This window comes from Phalacrocorax aristotelis, chromosome 2, assembly GCF_949628215.1.
Source record: "Phalacrocorax aristotelis chromosome 2, bGulAri2.1, whole genome shotgun sequence".
Classification (NCBI taxonomy): Eukaryota; Metazoa; Chordata; class Aves; order Suliformes; family Phalacrocoracidae; genus Phalacrocorax; species Phalacrocorax aristotelis.
In genome coordinates this window covers 113,967,768-113,988,232 of record NC_134277.1, presented here as the reverse complement: position 1 = coordinate 113,988,232, position 20,465 = coordinate 113,967,768, and the positions used below count along the sequence as shown (strand labels likewise).

The 20,465-nt window shown below is 38.4% G+C and overlaps 1 protein-coding gene across 1 annotated transcript in view; it reads right to left on the bottom strand.

Annotated features, from left to right (window-relative positions):
- DLGAP1 (DLG associated protein 1) overlaps window positions 1–20,465 on the bottom strand; it is a 435,074-nt gene that overhangs the window by 262,294 nt on the left and 152,315 nt on the right. The window contains exon 3 of the mRNA XM_075084759.1: window positions 8,822–8,932. The gene's annotated coding sequence lies outside the window, so the exon portion shown is untranslated. The remainder of the gene's footprint in view (window positions 1–8,821; window positions 8,933–20,465) is intronic.

Genomic DNA, 20,465 nt, shown 5'->3' with positions numbered 1-20,465 from the left:
TCTTGAGAATGTAACATATTTTAAAATCAGCTTGCACCTAATCCTTTTTTCACCATTGTACATCACAGTAGTTGCTTTTTAGTTCGAATTTTTATAATCTGCGCAAAGAAAACACAGCAGTTGTCATCAATAATTTCTCTGAAATACATATTGCTGACTCTCCTTGTTGGACTTGATAGACCACATGGAAGATCTACATGATAATAACAAGAAATGCAGCAATCTCATCAGTATGATTTTTATTCTGATAATGATATATAATTCTTAAAGATGACAAATAGCTTTTATATACTGATACAGCCCCAACAACGGAATATTATAACATTGTTGTCACATAGATGTCTTGGATAAACAGATTTCCAAAATATACATGATGTATCAACCACATAAGAACTTATTTCTCTTTGTACTTTATATTCAACTTAATTAACTTTTATGCAAATTATAACCATTTATACCCTAGGTTTTTAACACTGGGCTGACATAAGCCTTTTTTCTTATAAAACAAAAAGTTAAAAAACTGTTGAGCAGAACACACAAGTTATAATTTCATTAAGTGTTAATAACCACAAGCAGACTAGTAATTCTCTACACTAATTGTTTCCATGTTGATAATCTGTGCGTTCTTGAAAAAAATAAGAAAAATTCAAGAAAAACCCCTAAACCTCAATGTTCTATGCATACATAGTGTTTATCAGGCAGAATTTGGATTTCTAGAGCCTCAAAAAACTCAGTTTTGTGAGTAAACAAAACTCGGGGCAGAAACCAACACTGATTCAAGGGATACAGCAATCTTGCTCATCCATATGTGAGCTTTACTTTGTTCTCCCTGACCATCTTGTTTCAGATGCATATCTCTGAAAAGTAATACCAGGAAATTGGCTTGCAAATAGTACTTGCACTGATTACAGATCTGGTTGACAGGAAAGATGGCTTTTAGCCATGCAGACCCTAGGCAGTGAAGTATAAAAAAGAAAGAAAATAGGTAATTTCTACAGTACGGGCTACAGTGTCCAGTGACAGTGAAATTGCTGCTTGTACTGGTGCATGACTGGATGTTCGATATGTCTGTGTAGCCTCTAATTCAATGTAACTCTCACAGAGGTAAGAATTGAACCAGACTCACTTATTTAAGATCAAAGTTTTCTTGGTGAGAGACAACGATCTGAAGTGAATTCTTTATATAGGCAATATTACAGAAAACCACGAAATGCTTAGTTAATATATCTATCTAGTCATATTTCAAGACACTCAGATCACACATGAGGTCCTGAAACATGACTGATCATTTCTGCTTTGGCAATCAGATCAGCTGCTGAAAGCCTAACAGAAACAGGGCTGTTGCTAAGATGCTCAAGGCCATCTATGTACACAGTCCAGGTTTTTCAGTCTTTTCCCTACCAGCAGCAGCAGAATGGAGGTGAAATTGCATCCTACTACTACAGCACAAAGTGGATCAGAGTCATCTTATTAAGCAGATGGGGTGTAAGCACTTTGAAAGTACTTCAACAGCAATCTCAAGTAGTTCCTATTAGGCTAGAACAGGTTTTAGCTATTCTCACGTAGAAATAAAACAACTCACTGACTCTGTGAACAAAAGAGGCCACTGGGACAATACAGTCTAACCTGCTGTGTAACATATCACAGAACACCTCATACTACTCCATATCACCTTGCACCAAGCCCCATTTGTGAATCAAATGCAGCATACTGTTTTTAGCTTTGCTGCATTTCTAGAGGAACCCAAGAGATCTTGGTGAACTTAATGAGTGCATTTCAAGGATGTTTGAGCATCTAATTCCCTAAATTGCTTCAGCAACCCTAGCCTTAATTCCAAATGAAATCTTTTAAGTTACAAGAATTCACAACACTGCTTGGTAAATTGTTCCAGTGTGTATCTACTCATGCTGAAAAATATGCACTTTGCTTCCATTTCTAGGTTTAACTTCCATGTACTGGATTTTCTTTGCCATCGCTTGTGAGTCTCAGAAGGTCAGTATTTTGTTGCCTTCTACAGTGAGAAAATAGTTTTCCGACAACTCCCCACACCCCCCTCCTGAGGACTGAACAAAACCAGTCATTATCTGTAGTCTCGTTTGAACCAGTCTTGTGGATTCTCCCAAAGTCTCTCCAGTTTCCAAGAACTTTTTCAAACATGACTACCTTAATGAAGTATGTAGCGGAGTGGCCGTATTTGGAAGAGATAGGCGACCCCCTTGTATTTGTAACCCTGAATAGTGCATTAACCTGCCATCTGCAGGATCTTACAGCTGGTAACATACCACACCCTCAAAAACCTTTTCAGAATTTTGATTTATGAGACCGCATTCCCATTTCGTACTCCTTTATTCTTGTACTGCCCACTTCTTAACCACAATATTTGTCTATATTTGTATCGATATAGGACATACAGAATGATACTTTACATACAAACTCACCCAAAATGTTTAAGCAACTCACCCTCCTCAGTATCTATCACCTCACCTATTTTTGAACTATTTCCAGACTTTACTTTCACTCCTTGAAATTGTTCTATTTTCCAGGATTTGCAAAATCTGAATTTTAGTTGTTGAAAGAACTCCCTAGCCAGCTCAGAAAACCTACGTGCAAATTATTTCATTGTCCTGATTTTGTAACGCTGAAATAATTTTTTCCCACTTTTAAAATAAAAACAGTAGGATGAGAATTTGCAGGAAATTTCTAGCCTAATTGACCTTCATCAAAGTGCTCAGATAAATTAATGCTTTAAGAGCAAAGGCAATTCAGAAAGCTTCAATAACATCCATGATTATACATTTTATTCTTGATGAATTACACTTTGTTAAACCGTTTTTTCTTTAGTCTTGAGGACAGAGTCACTGCATCCAACCATGACTGCGGTCTCTCTTGAGCATTCAAGTCCTGAATATCAGAATTCTTTGCTGTGTACCTACTGTGACCCACAGCTACCCTGCTCCTCCCCCAAAACATTAGCCAGTTTTTTAAATTGTGCCTGCAGCACGTAAAAAGAAGGTAAAAGAGCTGGCAGGAAAGGGTAACAAAACAAAAGATGAGCAGAAACTATATAATAGAAATAAAACAGATTGCAGAAACAGTTTGAAATAATAACCATATAGCAGAAAGAGTTTCATATAAAAAAAGGCTTTCAGAAGAACATAATTTTGCATTACCCAATGAATTGGAAGAGGTTACTAGTGTACCTTGGCCAGATTTTCACTATTGAGTAAGGACAAACTTATCTTTTCATTTTGCACAGTGCGGGTTCCATGCCTGCAACACTGAACTAAAAAGATTATCTGAATCAGATTTTTTACAATGTTATTGCTTTAGCTGTGATAATCATATAAAAATATAAAGACAGACCATATAAGGACAGACTCTGTTTCCATTGTGAGAGTAAACGTGGAGCCCCTGATTCCATGAAAGCATCAGGAGGTCGTGAGATATTTATCATTGTGCCTACATATGCTTGTGATGTGCAACACAAACTCAAGAAAAACATCTCTCTCAGGCTGCATCAGCAGCCTAAAACCAGTGCCAGTTCCATAGATCAGTTTGTTTCTAAGATAGGTGAATTATTTCAGGGATATGATTTTACACCATAGGAGAAAATAGGATTTCCCACTGTGCTCAATTTGAAATTTTTTACTCAAAAAGAATGATGGGAATACAAGAAATGTTCCCTTTCTCAGAGTTAATGGTGTTATTACTTTTGACCCAACATGCAAGTTTCTTACAGGCATCTACTTCCAATACTGTGCACTTACAAAAATAGCCATGCCGGTGTGAATTCAAAGGGCCATTCAGCCACTGTCATAAACAATGGCGGAAGTAGATGCCTAAGGAAGAGTACCAGAGAAGCATAAAAAGGATGAATTACTCTGGTATTTCCTGAGCTAGAGATGACCTTTTCTGAGGCTTCAGACCTTACAGTAGTGTTATCTATCCCTAGTACTGTGTTCCTTTGGCCTCAGGCTGCCACTTAACAGTCATGCACTCACAAGCAGGTCCAATTTGGCTGTGGCTTTCACGGTAAGAAAAGAACATCACAAGCAAAGGCATTTTAAAATTAAAGGGCCATTTAGCATTCCATGGGATTAATATAAAATAGGAAGAAAACATGTAATAAATAAGAAAGGACTAGATGCTTAAATATTTAGCCTCATTTCCTTACCTAACTTATAGAACGTCACACTTATCAAGGTAATGGGAGGTGGGCTGGAAAGCAGGCAATGCTACCTTGAAGTTACTTTCTCTCCCTTTTCCTGAGCCTGTTCCTTTGAGTTTGCCAACCTGCTTACTTTCTTATTTAAATAAAATGAAATAAAAAATAGAAAAATATTTAAACAATAATGATTTGAAAATTAAATTAAAAATGATGTTTTGGTACCTTGACATAGTTTATATAAAAGCATAAATAGGCACGTTTCTTTACTATCCCGATTAAGTCCTGCAGGTGTAATGTAGTCATGCTTTAAAGACAGTGCAATAAAATAACTGATCTGAAGGTTACAAAATTTCTCTTTTTATTTTTACAGAAATTAAGGTCAGCTGTAGAAAACAGAGCCTTCTGGCACTCTAAGACAATTACCTCTACCAATTTCCCATCTTCAATCTAGATGGCAGAAGAAGGAGGACCACACCTCCTTCTAGATTTCAGTCAATAAATATCTGGATGACACGAACTGTCAAAAGGCTGGAGATCAAAGGTGCATTTCTGAAATAAATTTTGATACAAAAATGATTATAGCTGTGCGGAATTGTTATCTACTTCTGCTAGATGTGATAAAGTGAATTTTTTTTCAAACTGATACAGAAAAAATTATGGCCTTATCTGTATTCAATTTCAGCCTTCCTCTTTATTTTGTTCTTTCCTCAGTTACATATTTAACTAGTGCAAGCAAATCCATCACAATGTTTTATTACTCAAAGATAAGCCTCTATAGTCTCTAGTTATTAATGATTTTTTCCTTATTTATCAGTAGAAATGAAATTTTTTATACAATATTTTACTCTATATCTCAGCACCTCCCTATCTGCAGTTTTTTGATATTTTCTCCATCTATATATTATAACTCCATTTTCCTTTATGCCTGCACAGATGACCATTGTTCAGAGTTATGACATTATTGTTGCCACTACAGCACTCAAATCTAAGGAGTGTCCAGGAGTAGTTTCAATATCTACCTCATCCCAAAAGATTATACATATTCCCCAGGTTTCTAACTTGCCACTGGATGCAAAAATGCATTTGGCTCTTTACAACTCACAACGTCCCTCTTGTTGCCTCCATATTCTTTATTTTGATGTTTGTTTTTCCCATAAGTAGAGAAAGGAGTGGACTATGTAAAACATATTTTCATTTGAACTTTCCTATTTTATCTAATAGACAAGACAATTCACCTGCCTATCTCATTGTAATTTAAGTTTGTTTTCTCTGATTCATAGGCTTTGTATATCCAATCAGGGAATTACCATCCAAGCTATAATGAAAGTCTTGTCTAAATTTTTCTTTAAAAAACCCCAAGCAAGACATGATCAGTTTTCAATTAGTACCCAAAAGACATATATTTGATCACACTACCTTTGCCTCATCTAAGCTTTTGTGCCTTCTCCGTGTACTTTACCCGAGGCAATACTTTTAATTTTTCTCATTACAGCTCTTACCTTCACACCAGCATTATTAGTAAAATACCTTACACTTCCTCTTGTACTGCATCAAAGATCATTGTGTCTTTTAACTGGTAACCTGTTTTCTATGTCTTGTGTCATTTTTCCCTAAGGAACAATATTTTGAAGAGCCTAAGACTGCTGAATAATTAGATCATACAAAGCATCGGCTATCCTATCTCCCAATAAGAAGACCTTAAGATTTACATTTCTTTCATACATTCTCCCTGTAGTGGATTAATTATATTCCTTTTGTTTGGTCTCATTAAAGTTCAATTTCTTCTGTGGCCCTAATAAATTTCATATAGATTCTCCTCATCTGACTTTTTTCAAAGCCTAGTCATCTTCTCACTGCTGATAAACATGTCTTGAATTAATGGCATATTTAACTTCCATCTGCATCTCCCTTGAACAAAATTCAGAACAAAAGAGTAACGTACATCGATGATATCCTTATGAAAATAAATGGACCACACCCTGTTCCATTTAATAAATGTGTCACTAGTCAAAATACCTTCTTCAATGGCATAATGTTTTCTTTTGTATTCTTTTCTTATGAGATTTATTTTGCCCCTTCCTCACATCCCTTTGCCCCAAGCAAAAAATCCCCTTTACAGAAGGGCAATAAACTGATAGGAAGCCTCACAGAAACAGCTGTTTCTTCTGATAAGCATCTATATCCTCACAGGACTGCTTAGTTTCTGTCATTTTGTCCATTCAGATTATTCTAAAAGAAGTGGTAATTTTTTTGTGTAATTCTAACAGTGTTTTTTTGGTCACATTCGTGCTGCTGTATTCCCCAGTATTTCAGCTTTCCATTTTTATGAGCAATCAATTAATTCTCCAACACGACCATGTATTTACAATAAAAATGACTCCCCTCTGCGTTCTCCAGTACAATCCTCTATATTGAAAGAACTCCCCGTGACACCTCTTCTCCCAACATGCAGTGAAAAAAGCCTCTGTTCCGCCCTCCAAGTGGTGGTGCCTTTGCTTCTTGCGAGTGAGCAGAGGTTTGCTTTATTAGGAGGAATGTGTGTGTCCGTATATATCTGCAAATACCCTATCCAAAACCAGGTGGATCGACTGCATATGAGGCCTCTATAAAATGTCATAAGAAGGATTGTATTTAATAATATGACTAAATAACAAATTTACTTCTTAATCATTAAAAAAGGAAACCACCAATACTGAGGTGAACTTCAAGTAAAACTAGGGAAAAAATGGTAAATGAAATTGTTGTTGGAAAGCATCTGTCATGATGTGTGTGAACTTTGGCATTTCCTAATTTTTGCAGAGGTGACCGTACAGCCTTAATAAAGTTCTTACTTCGTCCTTCTTAACTTCCTTGACCCTTTGAGAAGACACATGTCCAAATCCAGCTGCATATAACAGCCGAAGTTGAGCACAGCTGTAAGAAACTGAACACTGGGAATGCTGGAGATGGCAATTTTAACGAACCACAGAGAACTGAAGGGGTAGATTTTTTTTGTGTGTGTGAGAAAACGCGCAATAATTGATATAACTATATGTAAGTGAAAAGTAAACGTATTATTATGAAAACAAATTCCTAAGCTAAAAATCCAACTTTTAGTTGGGAAAATCACATAATTGCAAATATTATATCACAATTTCTATGGAGTTTTAGACTTCTACAGAATGCAAAACTGAGGCAAATGTAGCTGAACTGACCTAAGTAGTTTACATAGTCAGAAAATACACGCTAGTTCCCAGTCCTATTCTGCAAATGCACCACTTTTTCTAATGTATACACACCTTAGAAATACATACTTTTAATATGTAAGTGCATATATATATGCTACATATGTAACATAAAAAAATCATATATACAAATATATTCTATATAATAAATCATCATGGATACAGTTTTGTGGCTATTGAAATATTGCAGCAGCATCAGTATTTTCTCCTCTTATACTAAGTTTACCAAAATGCAAAGCAATCGTAACTGCTGGATAATTAGATAACATGCTAATTGTAAGAAATTGATTTAAACTTTTAAGTTTTTTAGGTAAAGGGAAAGCAATGAATAAAGATCACTTTGGAGTGATACAAAGAGTATTCCAGAAATGTAAAACATTTCACTCAATATCTTAAACTTATGCTCTACTCAGGGAAACTTACAAGTTGAAGTAGAGTTTTATACCTAACTAATCCTGATATACCCATAACCAATTATAGAATTAATTAACATATTAATTTAACAATATAATTAAATTGCTTGTTACTGAACTGTAAACGGTTGAATATAGATTAGTTCTAAGAGTAAATTTAAAGATCATATTAAATCATAAGCATCATGACCACCATTTTAAAAAGAAATATATACTAAAAATACTCTCCCTGTTTCTAATGCATGTATGTTTAAGTCTGTCATGTGAGAGAAAAGAAACAGGATATGGAACTGTTGATTTTAATTCATCTTGATATGATTATCTTTGTGAAATACCTATAGTTCACTATATGTAGACATTTCACTACTATTCAACTTGTGTTCAAGATGCTAGAGGTCTGCTTATCTTCAGGATGTCTACCAGGTCACTACGGTCCTGTTTTTTGCAGCTCTTAGTGAAGGAAAAAAAAAGGGAAAGTTGTGGAAATTGTGCAAAAGGAAGTTCTTTCTCTACCTGAACTTCTCTAGGTCATTTCAAAGATCCAGGATACTGCAAACACTCCCCCATGCTGTCTTCTGTACTTCATTTTTGGCTCTGATCTCTCTCTTTTGTTATATTCCTCCAGACCAAATCAATCCTTTTCTCTCATACTCTCTAAACTCGTTCCATAGCTATGACACATCTAGTGCTATGGGGGCCTACTCAACATTTAAGATTATATACTACATTTTTATGTTCATGTCAGACTCATGAAAACAGTTCACAACATTCAAAGACACCTGATATTATGTCTGCAGCCTGCAGACCTAGGTAAGTGCAAAGATGAGTTATCATATATATAATTTTCTAAGCCAGAATAGCAAGCTAACAGGCTACCTTCATTTCCCTTAAAGCAGTTCAGAATTTGCAATCATTTGGCTTCCTGCCTTTTACAAGAAAATCTGGAGAAAAACGAATAAAATTGATGCAGAGACAGATCAAGGAGAATGATCAGAGAGTAAGAAGAAAGGACTCACCTCCTTTAGTCAGTTTTCCATTTTAGTTTGTTTCAATAGTCAAAGAGGGAAGAGATTTTTTGCACACTCTTTAATTCAGATGTCAGTTCCAATATTTGACGCTTGACTGTTCTGAAACACAATCAAAGTGTAGCAGTTAAAGCTACTAGCCTGAAACAAGATAAAATTATTAACATGGCAAGCAGCTATGTATTCATTAAAAATCACAGCAGTGTTAAGAGCTTTATATCAACAGTCCATGGCAAAATTTTCACATGGTACCACACTCTCCTCTTTGCAAGAAGAAAGCGCAAAAAAAGAATATTTAGGTTGTATAATGCTGCATTTGTGGTGCCATCTCACAGGTTTTACTCTCCCTGCGCAATGCATGAAAAGTTTACCAGATCTTTTACAGAAAGATACAAAGACTAGTTACATGTGATTGCCTCAGTAAATCTACTGACTCTCTGCATGCACACCTCTCCCTCAGCCTCACCCTTCCACAACCTCTTCTTACACTACATAAGCACCATTAAGTCCTGCTGCCTCTGCCTGGAACAGCAGAGGAGAATGGTGAGAAAACTTGACCAACCACCCAGCTGTATACACAGTGCTTCTCCAGAAGCATCTGATGGGCGATGGGCAAAATAGCAATGGCAAATCACTGCACACTTAAATATATGATTTTTTTGTTTAAATTATATAAACTGAAAATGCTTACTCCCAAGCCATTTTCTTTCTCTGGTAAGGAAAATTACATATATGTTTTTCCCATTTTAGTTCTCCAGTACTACTTACGGACACTAACAGAAATAAATGGTTCCTCTGAGCTCTATATTTGAGCTCTATGAGTCATCTCACTATTTCAAGTTTTTTTTTCTCATTGCTTAAAGGTCTAGCCTATTTTATTCTGGTTTTTTTTCATGCGAAAAATTTGTAATACAACCCAGAATAAAAGCAAGCATTTTTTCTTGTAAATGCAGTTAACAGCTCCGATCAAACTTTTACTGAAAAGCATATTAAGAGAGAGAGAAAAAAGTATGGCTAAGTGTGCTTTAATACTCAGACCATACTGGCGTACAGCCAGTACAGCAAATTGTTTGACGTGTTGAAAACTCCAAAGATATTTTACTCTCCTGATGCTCATTCAAAGAAACACCTTAACAGAGACCACAGTTAACTATTGGGCACTAGTTGTTGGAAGAAGCAAGTAAAAATTTTCAGAGCAAAAATAACTTGCAAATATTACAAATTCATGCTTTATAGCTAGAAGAGACCAGCCTGATCAGAGTCTCTGATGTCCCACTTTCCATAGGCTAGGAAATCTTTCTTAAATGAACTCCTTTGGAAATGGGATGCATATCTAGAAAGCATCAAGCTTTGGACTGAAGTTCTTCCGAATAACCACTAAGAGGACAGGAACAGCCTCCATACACAAGGTAAGTTTATTTCTGGGAATACCTTAACCTCAAAAGCAGTCAAACTGATGAAGACTGCAGCCTACCTTTTGTTACTATCTTTTTATTTACTGTGAGGTCCATTTCTAAGATGAACTAAATGCTGACACTGATTCAGAGTCTCTGAAATGATGTCAGAGTAGAAACACATTCCACTAGTACTCCAATAACCGCACTTTCTGTATAGCTGGCTTTGAGGGCTTGCCTCTCCCCTAAGGTATATAAGCACCTTTAGTGTATTTCTTCTTAAGTCTGAAACTAAGTTCTCTGTTCTTTTTGTGCAGTTGGTCTTTAAGTAATTTATCTTTCTTGGCTGTGCAGGTTTTTGTGTCAGAAAGGGGAGAAAAATACATTTAAAGCAGAAAAATGTGATAGTAAAACCATCAGATTGACGGTAGGATCAAGGGAGAGGTACAGAACCAGAAATTACTTTTAAATCATTTTAGAAATGCATTGATTTCCAGTTGACAGGATCTCTTTTGAGAGAGGTTTTAATTTGACTACAATATTGACTACTTCATAACCATTTTAGGTTTTTCCCTGAGAGCATAAAATTGGCAGAGTATATTTAATTGTAACAAGTAAGCTGGATTGATTATTCGGTATAAGACCCCTTTAGGGAGCTTTGAAAGATAAATCTCTAAAGGATCAAATCAGACAGGTCTTTACACAGAGCCTTCAGTTGTAAGGATTTCTCTGAACACATTGAAACTCCCATGTTTGAGGACGTGTGCTTGAGAACCTTGCTGAAGCTGGGCTCAGCTGGGTTTCTCTTAGTTAACAGCACTCACAGGGATAAGAGAAATTTTAAGTTGTCAGATACCCTTAGTGATGACAGAGACACTGAAGCCAGGCAATGTAAAGGTATCACCTGCATCAAACAAATGTTAAACACACCATAAGTCACTTCCTAAAATGCAAAAGATGAGACGAAATTTGAGAGGAACATTCTACAAACATATAAGTATATATAATACAGTTTTCAGAGATGGCCATGGATTAGTGCGCTTCAAGCCCTGTACTTCACATGGTACTATCCATGCCAACAGTCCAAACTAAATCAATATTGCTTTGATAGTTGTAAGATTTCATAGAATCATAGGATTGTTAGGGTTGGAAAATACCCTTAAGATCATCGAGTCCAACCATCAGCCTAATACTGCCAAGTCCACCACTAAATCATGTTCCTAAGCATCACATCTACATGTCTTTTAAACACCTCCAGGGATGGTGATTCAACCACCTCCATGGGCAGCCTGTTCCAATGTTTGACAATCCTTTCGGTGAAGAAGTTTTTCCTAATATCCAACCTAAACTTCCCCTGGCACAGCGTGAGGCCATTTCCCCTCATCCTATCGCTTGTTACTAGGGAGAAGAGACTGACCTCCACCTTGCTACAACCTCCTTTCAGGTAGTTGTAGAGAGCGATAAGGTCTCCCCTCAGCCTTCTCTTTTCCAGACTAAACAACCCCAGTTCCCTCAGCCGCTTCTCAAAAGACTGGTTCTCCAGACCCTTCACCAGCTTCACTGCCTTTCTTTGGACACGCTCCAGCACCTGGATGTCCTTCTTGTAGTGAGGGGCCCAAAACTAAACACAGGATTCAAGATGTGGCCTCACCAGTGCCTAGTACAGGGGCACGATCACCTCCCTGCTCCTGCTGTCCACACTATTCCTGACACAAGCCAGGATGCTGTTGGCCTTCTTGGCCACCTGAGCACACTGCTGGCTCATGTTCAGGTGGCTGTTGACCAACACCCCCAGATCCTTTTCCTCCAGGCAGCTTTCCAGCCACTCCTCCCCAAGCTTGTAGCGTTGCTTGGGGTTGTTGTGACCCAAGAGCAGGATCTGGCACTTGGCCTTGTTGAATCTCATACTGTTGGCTCCAGCCCAGTGACCCAGCCTGTCCAGGTCCCTCTGTAGGGCCTTCCTCCCCTCCAGCAGATCGACACTTCCACCCAGCTTGGTGTCATCTGCAAACTTGAGGAGGGTGCACTCAATCCCCTCATCCAGGTCATCAATGAAGATATTGAACAAGACTGGCTCCAACACTGAGCCCTGGGGAACACCACTCGTGACCGGCTGCCAACTGGATTTGACTCCATTCACCACCACTCTCTGGGCTCGGCCGTCCAGCCAGTTTTTAACCCATCACAGAGTGCCCTAGTCCAAGCCATGAGCAGCCAGCTTCTCCAGGAGAATGATGTGGGAGATCGTGTCAAAGGCCTTACTAAAGTCCAAGTAGACAATATCCATAGCCTTCGCCTCATCCACTAAGCGGGTCACCTTATCATAGAAGGAGACCAGGTTAGTGAGGCAGGACCTCCCTTTCATAAACCAACCCATGCTGGCTGAGCCCGATCCCCTGCTTGTCCCGCACATGCCGCGTAATGGCATTCAAGATGATCTGCTCCATGACCTTTCCCGGCACCGAGGTCAGGCTGACAGGCCTGTAGTTCCCTGGATCCTCCTTCTGACCCTTCTTGTAGAGGGGCATCACATTCACTAACTTCCCATCATCTGGGACCTCCCCGGTTGACTAGGACTGCTAATAAATGATGGAGAGTGGCTTGGCGAGCTCCTCTGCCAGCTCCCTCAGTACCCTTGGTTGGATCCCATCTGGCCCCATGGACTTGTTAACACCCAGGCGAAGGAGCAGGTCAGTGACTGCCACCTCTTCAACAACTGGGACTCCATTCTGCATACTATGTCCGTCTCCCAGCACAGGGGCCTGACAACCCCAAGGATAACCAGTCTGGCTATTAAAGACTGAGGCAAAGAAAGCATGAAGTACCTCAACCTTCTCCTCATCTTTCCTGGCAAGGTTACCTTCCACATCCAACAAAGGAGTGAGATTCTCCCTGGCCCTCCTTTTGTCACTGATATATTTATAAAAACATATTTTGTATCTTTAATGGCAGCAGCCAGTTTAAGTTCCAACTGGGCCTTCGCCTTCCTAATCTTTTCCCTGCATAACCTCACAACATCCTTGTAGTCCTCCTGAGTCACCTGACCCTTCTTCCAAAGGCAGTAAGCTCTCCTTTTCTTCTTGAGTTCCAGCCAAAGCTCCCTATTCAGCCAAGCCAGTCTTCTCCCCCACCTGCTCGACTTACAGCACACGGGGGACGGCCTGCTCCTGCACCTTTGAGACTTCCTTCTTTAATAACATCCAGCCCTCCTGGACTCCTTTGCCCTTCAGGACTGCCTCCCAAGGGACTCTGTTAACCAGACTCCTTAACAATCCAAAGTCTGCCCTTCTAAATTTCAGGGTAGTGGTTTTGCTGACCCCCTTCCTTACTTCTCCAAGAATTGAAAACTCTATCATGTCATGGTCGCTGAGCCCAAGACAGCCTCCGACCACCACATCACCCACCAGGCCTTCTCTGTTCATGCACAGCAGGTCCGGGGGGCACCTCCGCTGGTTGGCTCACTTACCAGCTGTGTCAGGAAATTATCTCCCACACACTTCAGCAACCTCTGAGACTGCTTTCTCTCTGCTGTGTTGTATTTCCAGCAGTTATCCAGCAGATAAGTTGAAGTATCCCACGAGAACTAGGGCTAGAGATTGAGAGACTTCAGCCAGCTGCTTGTAGAGTACTTCATCTGTCTCCTCATCCTGGTCGGGCAGTCTATAACAGACTCCCACCTGGATATCTGCCTTATTGGCCTTCCCCCTCATCCTTACCCATAAGCACTCAACCTTATCATTACCGTCATTGAGTTCTAGACAGTGAATTTTTTTAATTCTTTGCCCCTTTTGCTTCTTGTCCTTCTTATTTGTGTATGTCCATGCGTTCTACCCTTCTCTTCCCACTTTTCCTATTTTTTATTTAATATGAGAGATAAAACCAGAAAAGGTTCACAGAAGAGCAAGATGACGATGGAAGGTACAGAATGACTTCTGCATGAGGGACAAATGAACAGGGTAAGACTCCTTGGTCTGTGAAAGAGAGAATTGGATCATGTAAGATTATGAAAACATAACTGGCATGGAAAGGGTTATTAATGCTATTTTCTTCACTGCCTCATTCTGCCCAATGCAAGAACTAGAGGGCATTGAAAGAAGTGGGTTAAGAATCACACTCATAAAATCAAGAAAACAGAACAAATGAACAAAGGGAAGTGGCTCTTCCTGCAACGTGCAGTTGTGCTGTGGAACCCACTGCCACAGGAGGTCATGGATATCAAAACATGCCTTCAAGAGAGGTCTGCACAGGTGTGGGAAAGTTAAATCTCCCAAATTTAGCTAGCTATAAATGTTCAGAAACATCCAGCTCACAAAGACCCAAAGTTCAAGACGGCTGGAGGCCAAGAGCATATGCTTGCCATGTTCTTATATTTTCCTTTGGTCTCTGATGCATGAAACAGGATGTGTGACAAAAGGACTTTTGACCTTGACATTGCAGCCATTTTAATGATCTTTTTATGGTACAAGCAATGAGTTGTGCACACTGACATCCTCATGTGGCATACAGGAAAAAGAGGGTGATTAAATAGAAGGTGGACAGGATTCAAACGTTGCTTTTTTAGACTGATATGTTTACAACACTTTGAATGATATTTAACTGAAGTACAGAAGTACAAACTGTAGGGTATCTGATCCCTTTTGGTTAATTTCAGACTGTTGCTTTTTCATGAAATAAGAGGACATTATGAAAGGACTTTTCACTCCACAGCCTGACCTGAAACTGCTTCATAGCCCACGCTCCCCACCATAGCAGGAATCAGACTTACCTTAAACCCCCCACAGATTCTGGTTCAGTTTTTGCACACAACAGTGACTCAAATTACCCAGGTACCGTATGGCAGATCATTTACAAAATCCAGAGTCTCTAGAACTGGCTTTTAGATGGCAAACAGTAACTTAACTGCCACTATGTGGATCTAGCTAGATTTGGTCAGAAAGACACCTGGAAAAATCATGGTGAAGAACAGGAACAAAGAATAACCTGGAACAGATGTCCAGGGAGGCTGTGGCACCTCAATCCTGGGAGGTATGGAAAACTCAGTTGAACAAGGCACTCAGCAACTTGGTGTAATTTTGACATCAGCCCTGCTTGAGCGGGGGATTCAACTAGATGACCACCTATAATTCCTTTCTATGTAAATTATTCTGTGATTCTGTAATTCTCAGAAGTAGACTTTAATCACGTCTGTACCACTCCTGTGCAGAACACCAATTCACAGTGTGACCATTATCGCTAAATCAAATCTCAATGCAAAAATGAAGGGCAGGTCTTCAAGTATTTTATTACATAATAAGCCACTTGATTTCTCTTCTTCACGATGCATCATTACATTCCTGGTGTTCTGTCATCATACGACATTTTTAATTAACATAGATATACTGTAAAAGAGAATGATCAAATTTTTACCTGATTCTTTTCTTTCCCATGGCTTTTTTCCCCACTTCTTTTTATTAATTAAAAGTAATTCATAGTGAAAGTGCATGACTATCCATTTTTTCTGTAAGCAATATTAGAATACCAACCTACTTTAACAGTCCAAATATGTTCCATTACAAATATGTTCTTAGAGGGGCTGTATATATAGTTCACCCTTTCAATCAGGGTACCTAAGGTGGCAAATGGCAGATAACCTCAGATGTTCAGAAGAGGTGTCTTTCAGAACATGCTTTAGTGCATATTAAGCTGCTAGCAGCAACAATTTTTTACTTTTAAAGCACTAGACAGGAAACTCATATACTTGCTACCCAAATTATAGCAAAATAGTAATAATTACAGAAATGAGGACTGCCTAGTAACTACTGGCAAATGAACTTCTAAAAATTTAATTAGAACCATACTAGTGTAGTAGTAACAGGAATACAATAAAGCTTAGCAATGAGCACAAAACTCAACCTTCTTCCTATAAAGCCAACACTGCAATATTACACACACTTATTCCACCTCATTTGCAAAATTAACAATCTCCCTCAGACAATTAAAAACCATGCTGAGTACTGAGCCACAGTAAATTACAAATATAATTATGTAAATAATAAGAAAGCCCAAGTCCCTACTTAAATTCGCTGCCAATTCAGCTAATCCAAGCAGAGCAAATATTAATGTAATACTTCACTGTCTACAGCTCAGCTCCCGATCTACAGTAATAATAACACATTAAGATTTTGTCCATAGTCAGAGCTAATCATTTATTTTCCCCAAGACAACTGGAGTACCAAGTTACCAGTAATAAGCTGCTCATATCTTCTACCATCCTACTGTGGAAGGTGGGCAAAGACGAGCACTTTTAGCCTGAGTATATTTGCCACCAATTACAGAGTCTTCTGACTGTGCTTTACTCTAAACTGAAAAGAAGCCAACCTGAAGCTATTTAATGATAAAGGATTAAAATCAGTGCTGATTAAAGGTCTCTGCAAAGTGTGATTTTTAGTTATGCTACTTTAGGAAGTCACTATACAGTCACTACTGGCATTCCCTTGTTTCTGCACCCAAAGTAGAAACAATTCATACCTTGGGAAAGCCTTCTGATTTCAGTAGCTAGCACAACAATCAGAAAAAATTTAAAATTCTATATCAGTAATAACTTCAGGTAAGTACTATGCAAGAAATGAAATGTGTCTAACATTATGCTGACAGCACATGTCACTTGCCAACAATGTACACTAGTGCTGATATGTGCTTGGTATCTGTTTACAAGCTCATAGAGAAAGGATTAAATACAATTTAGTTCATTCAAACTTAAATATGTATTTATACCACTATATAGCGGCATGTGAATGGCAGACATTTCACTGTCTCACAGCAGTTGTATTATTCTCAGCCCAACCTCATAAATATTAATTGCTTTTGAAACTGAGCTATAAGTCTGCACATGACAGGAAGGAAAAATCCCAAGCACAGCCTTTCCGTCAACATCAATCCACAAGAGGAATAAATATTCTCTATTAAATGTTCCTGCATCAGCACCAGTGGGAAGTTTTGCAGTGTCTTCTAATTGGAGGTAAATGGTTTTAATTTGCTCTTCATTGTAAGTGAAAGAATCAGTTATATAGAGCCTTAATATTTCCCAACCCGTTTTGCAATAAGGAGAGCCTTCCACAGCTCCTCACCCAAGACTACCCCACTGTGAGGTTTCTTCATGGTATGTGTGTGTAGGACTTAGCTCAAAAGCAGGCAGAAAACTAAAACAGAGGCAACTTTAAACCAAAAAATCATAAAACCACAATCTTCTGTATCCACCATCACCCAGAGGAGTCTATGTATTTTGAACAGGAATAGTTGCAAAATACAAAACTAAGAACTGTCCTAAAAGGATGAGAGAAAGCAAAAAATCTGAGCACAAGTGAGAGAGCGAGGGAAGGAAGGCCACAGGCAACACCTATGGTCATGCTCACTCCAAACAGCTGCTACATTACTCCAGTTGGTAAATCCTCACCCTGCCTCACTCATGTCTGGTAGACCCAAGTACTTCCAGCAAGGTGAAACTCCTGCCTTGCACTGACTGCAGAGGAAGATCCAAGCAGCTAACCCAAACAACGTTGTGGCTGCCGTGCAAAAAGATAAATGAAATATGAGAAGTGTCTAGACCTAGCAGCTAGGCATCTGGCACACATGCAATATCATCCCAGTTTCAACTGTGTTAATGGCATGAGCAATGGAAGAAAATATATAAAACAGCCTCATGAAATTTGTAGAGCACATTAACGGCCAGTCAATCATGCTCTTAAGGAACATGCTCTTAAGGAACGAAAACAGGAAAGAGAAATTATAGCCCACAATTATTTTATATAAAATAATTTCAGTGTGAAGCACTGCATAGGGTCTGACCAGTCCATCTTCCCTTACCATTTACTGTGTACACGTAGAGAGATATACTTATTCACACCACATACGTGGTGGAAGTCTCTACATCACAACTGCTAAGTCAAGTGAAATGTTATAAAAAACAACTACAATTTTTTTCTTTCACATACTGTGGCACATCTTATGCAATATCTGCCTAAAATACCTGCCAATCATAGAAGTGCTTCTAAGATAACTCTCCCAATTTTTAAAAACCTGTGTACCTCAAATGACATTTCCACAAATATATAATGCTCCTTCCCAAATTACACTGGTCTCCATATTCCTCACAAAGCCTTTACATTACATCAGTTCACTTTCACTTCTGGGAACACGTACAAAAGAAAACATGTTAGTAGCATGCAAGAATTACTGTATTTTTAAACCACTATAAGCTTTCATCCCTCCTTTCTCAAAATGGTATGATGTGCAGTAAAAAAAGGAAACAAAAAGAGTGTATTGTTTTTCACAGTATACGGTGGCAAGTAGACAGCTTCAAAGTACATCTTCCAGAATCTGAATGTGAATTTTAAACATGTCCAGCTCATGTTTGTATTATATGAAGTCCACATGATGTGGAAAATCATCAAAATTCCCTTTGCTTTGAAATGCCAAAAAACCCCTGGTTTCAGCTTAAATAGCAATCATGAGGCATTTGAGCAGTTTTTGATACGGACATGTTAAAAAACTGCATCCAGCTGTTGCAGGGAGAAGCTCTCAATTACACAGTTGGTTGAAAATACACCGTGTAATAAAGAACTCTACTTGTGCAGCACAATTAGGAATCTGCATACATGGGGATACTTGGATAATCTAGTCAAAATTTCCATAAGGGTTACATTTCTCACAACACAAATCGGTCAATGTCACAGACCATCTTTCAAAATATTTAAGAGAACATTTGTTTTTCTTTACCATTTCCTGGTGAAAAAAAGTCCTATTTCTTTTCTTTCATCTGGTCCATGCCATTCCACACTTGCTTTGGAGCCAAAGCAAAACATCGCTGTGGATAAATGACAGAGACTATCCCTGAAATTGTCAAATTGTCATGGTTAAAACATCTGGCTAGGTAATGGTTTTCCCATATGCTGTGCAATTTTTTTTGTTCAGTCATCATCCATTGGCTGTACTTAAACTCAAGCCTTCAAACGTGCCAAACAGGGCTATGGATACTACACTGGATGTGGAAAAAAAGCTGTCAGCAGAAAATTTGTTATCTTTCCAACATGCTATACTGGGTGATAAAATTAAGGAAGTCTACTCTTGCATGAATTTCCACCAAACTGCACTGTCTTAGTTAGTGAAGGCATAGTAGAGATCATGTGTTATGTCCCGCACAATTAAACATTCCTTTTGTTAGCAGAGAAATTGCCTTTGTTGTTTTTTTCTTTTTAACTGGGGTAAGCCATGTATTTTTCCACCTTGGCAAGTTGAAAGTAAAAGACTTAGGCCTTGTCAACAGAGCTGATTCATAAGGCTACAAAATAACCTTATATGCCACCGGCGTAAACGTGGCAAGTGGTCGTATGTAAGTTCCTGGTGTGCATACAAGCAAATGAAAAATTACAGTATAGCAGGTTTACCTTTACTAGCTATCAATTAATTACTTTTTTTAAAAAACAAAATAACAGACAATACTTCCAGGTTGACCCTATCAAAGATTTTTCTCTTTATTTTGTGCTAATAAGCAAGATACATCAAGGCAATCTTACAGAGTCATGAATGTGGTACATAAGCCACAGGAGTTCACTGCTGGCCTATATCTGCTCATACTGGCTGCCAATGTTACTATTGATTTGAATGGGAACACAGATTTAAGTAAAAAGCTTTTTAAAAATCCCACACAGTGTAATCAGGTTTATTATATCTAACTACACAAGCACTGGTTTTAAATTATATTTTACTGTGAGAAAATGGAAGAAATCACCTAATCAGGAGAACTTTTTGTACATATTTTTGATTATAGACTTCACAGTGTACCAGTATGCAAGAGGATTGTACAAGGACAAAGAGAGAATACAACTCCTGTAACTGTGTGTTGTTTTTGCTTAATTAGTTTATTAACTGCTTGATTAGCTAGTTTGTGCAGTACTTAGGAAATGTAAAGCAGTAATAAGTGCTAATTAATCATATTATTTATGTAACATTCAACTACAGCTGCAAATTGTACACATGTAACAAAAAAATATGAACTGCATAATGGTGAAGAAACAAGACTACATCACTGGTGAACTTCCTTCATAAGGAAGAACAGAACTGGAAAGCATTCATAGGCGGCAAACAGTAGGCTGGAGCTGCAGAAAGCATGCTTCATGGAGAGTGACAGAAGCAAGAGATGAGGTGAATGAATGATACGAAAGGCACTGCCCAACTGCTTACCCTAAGTAGAACATATGGTGGAA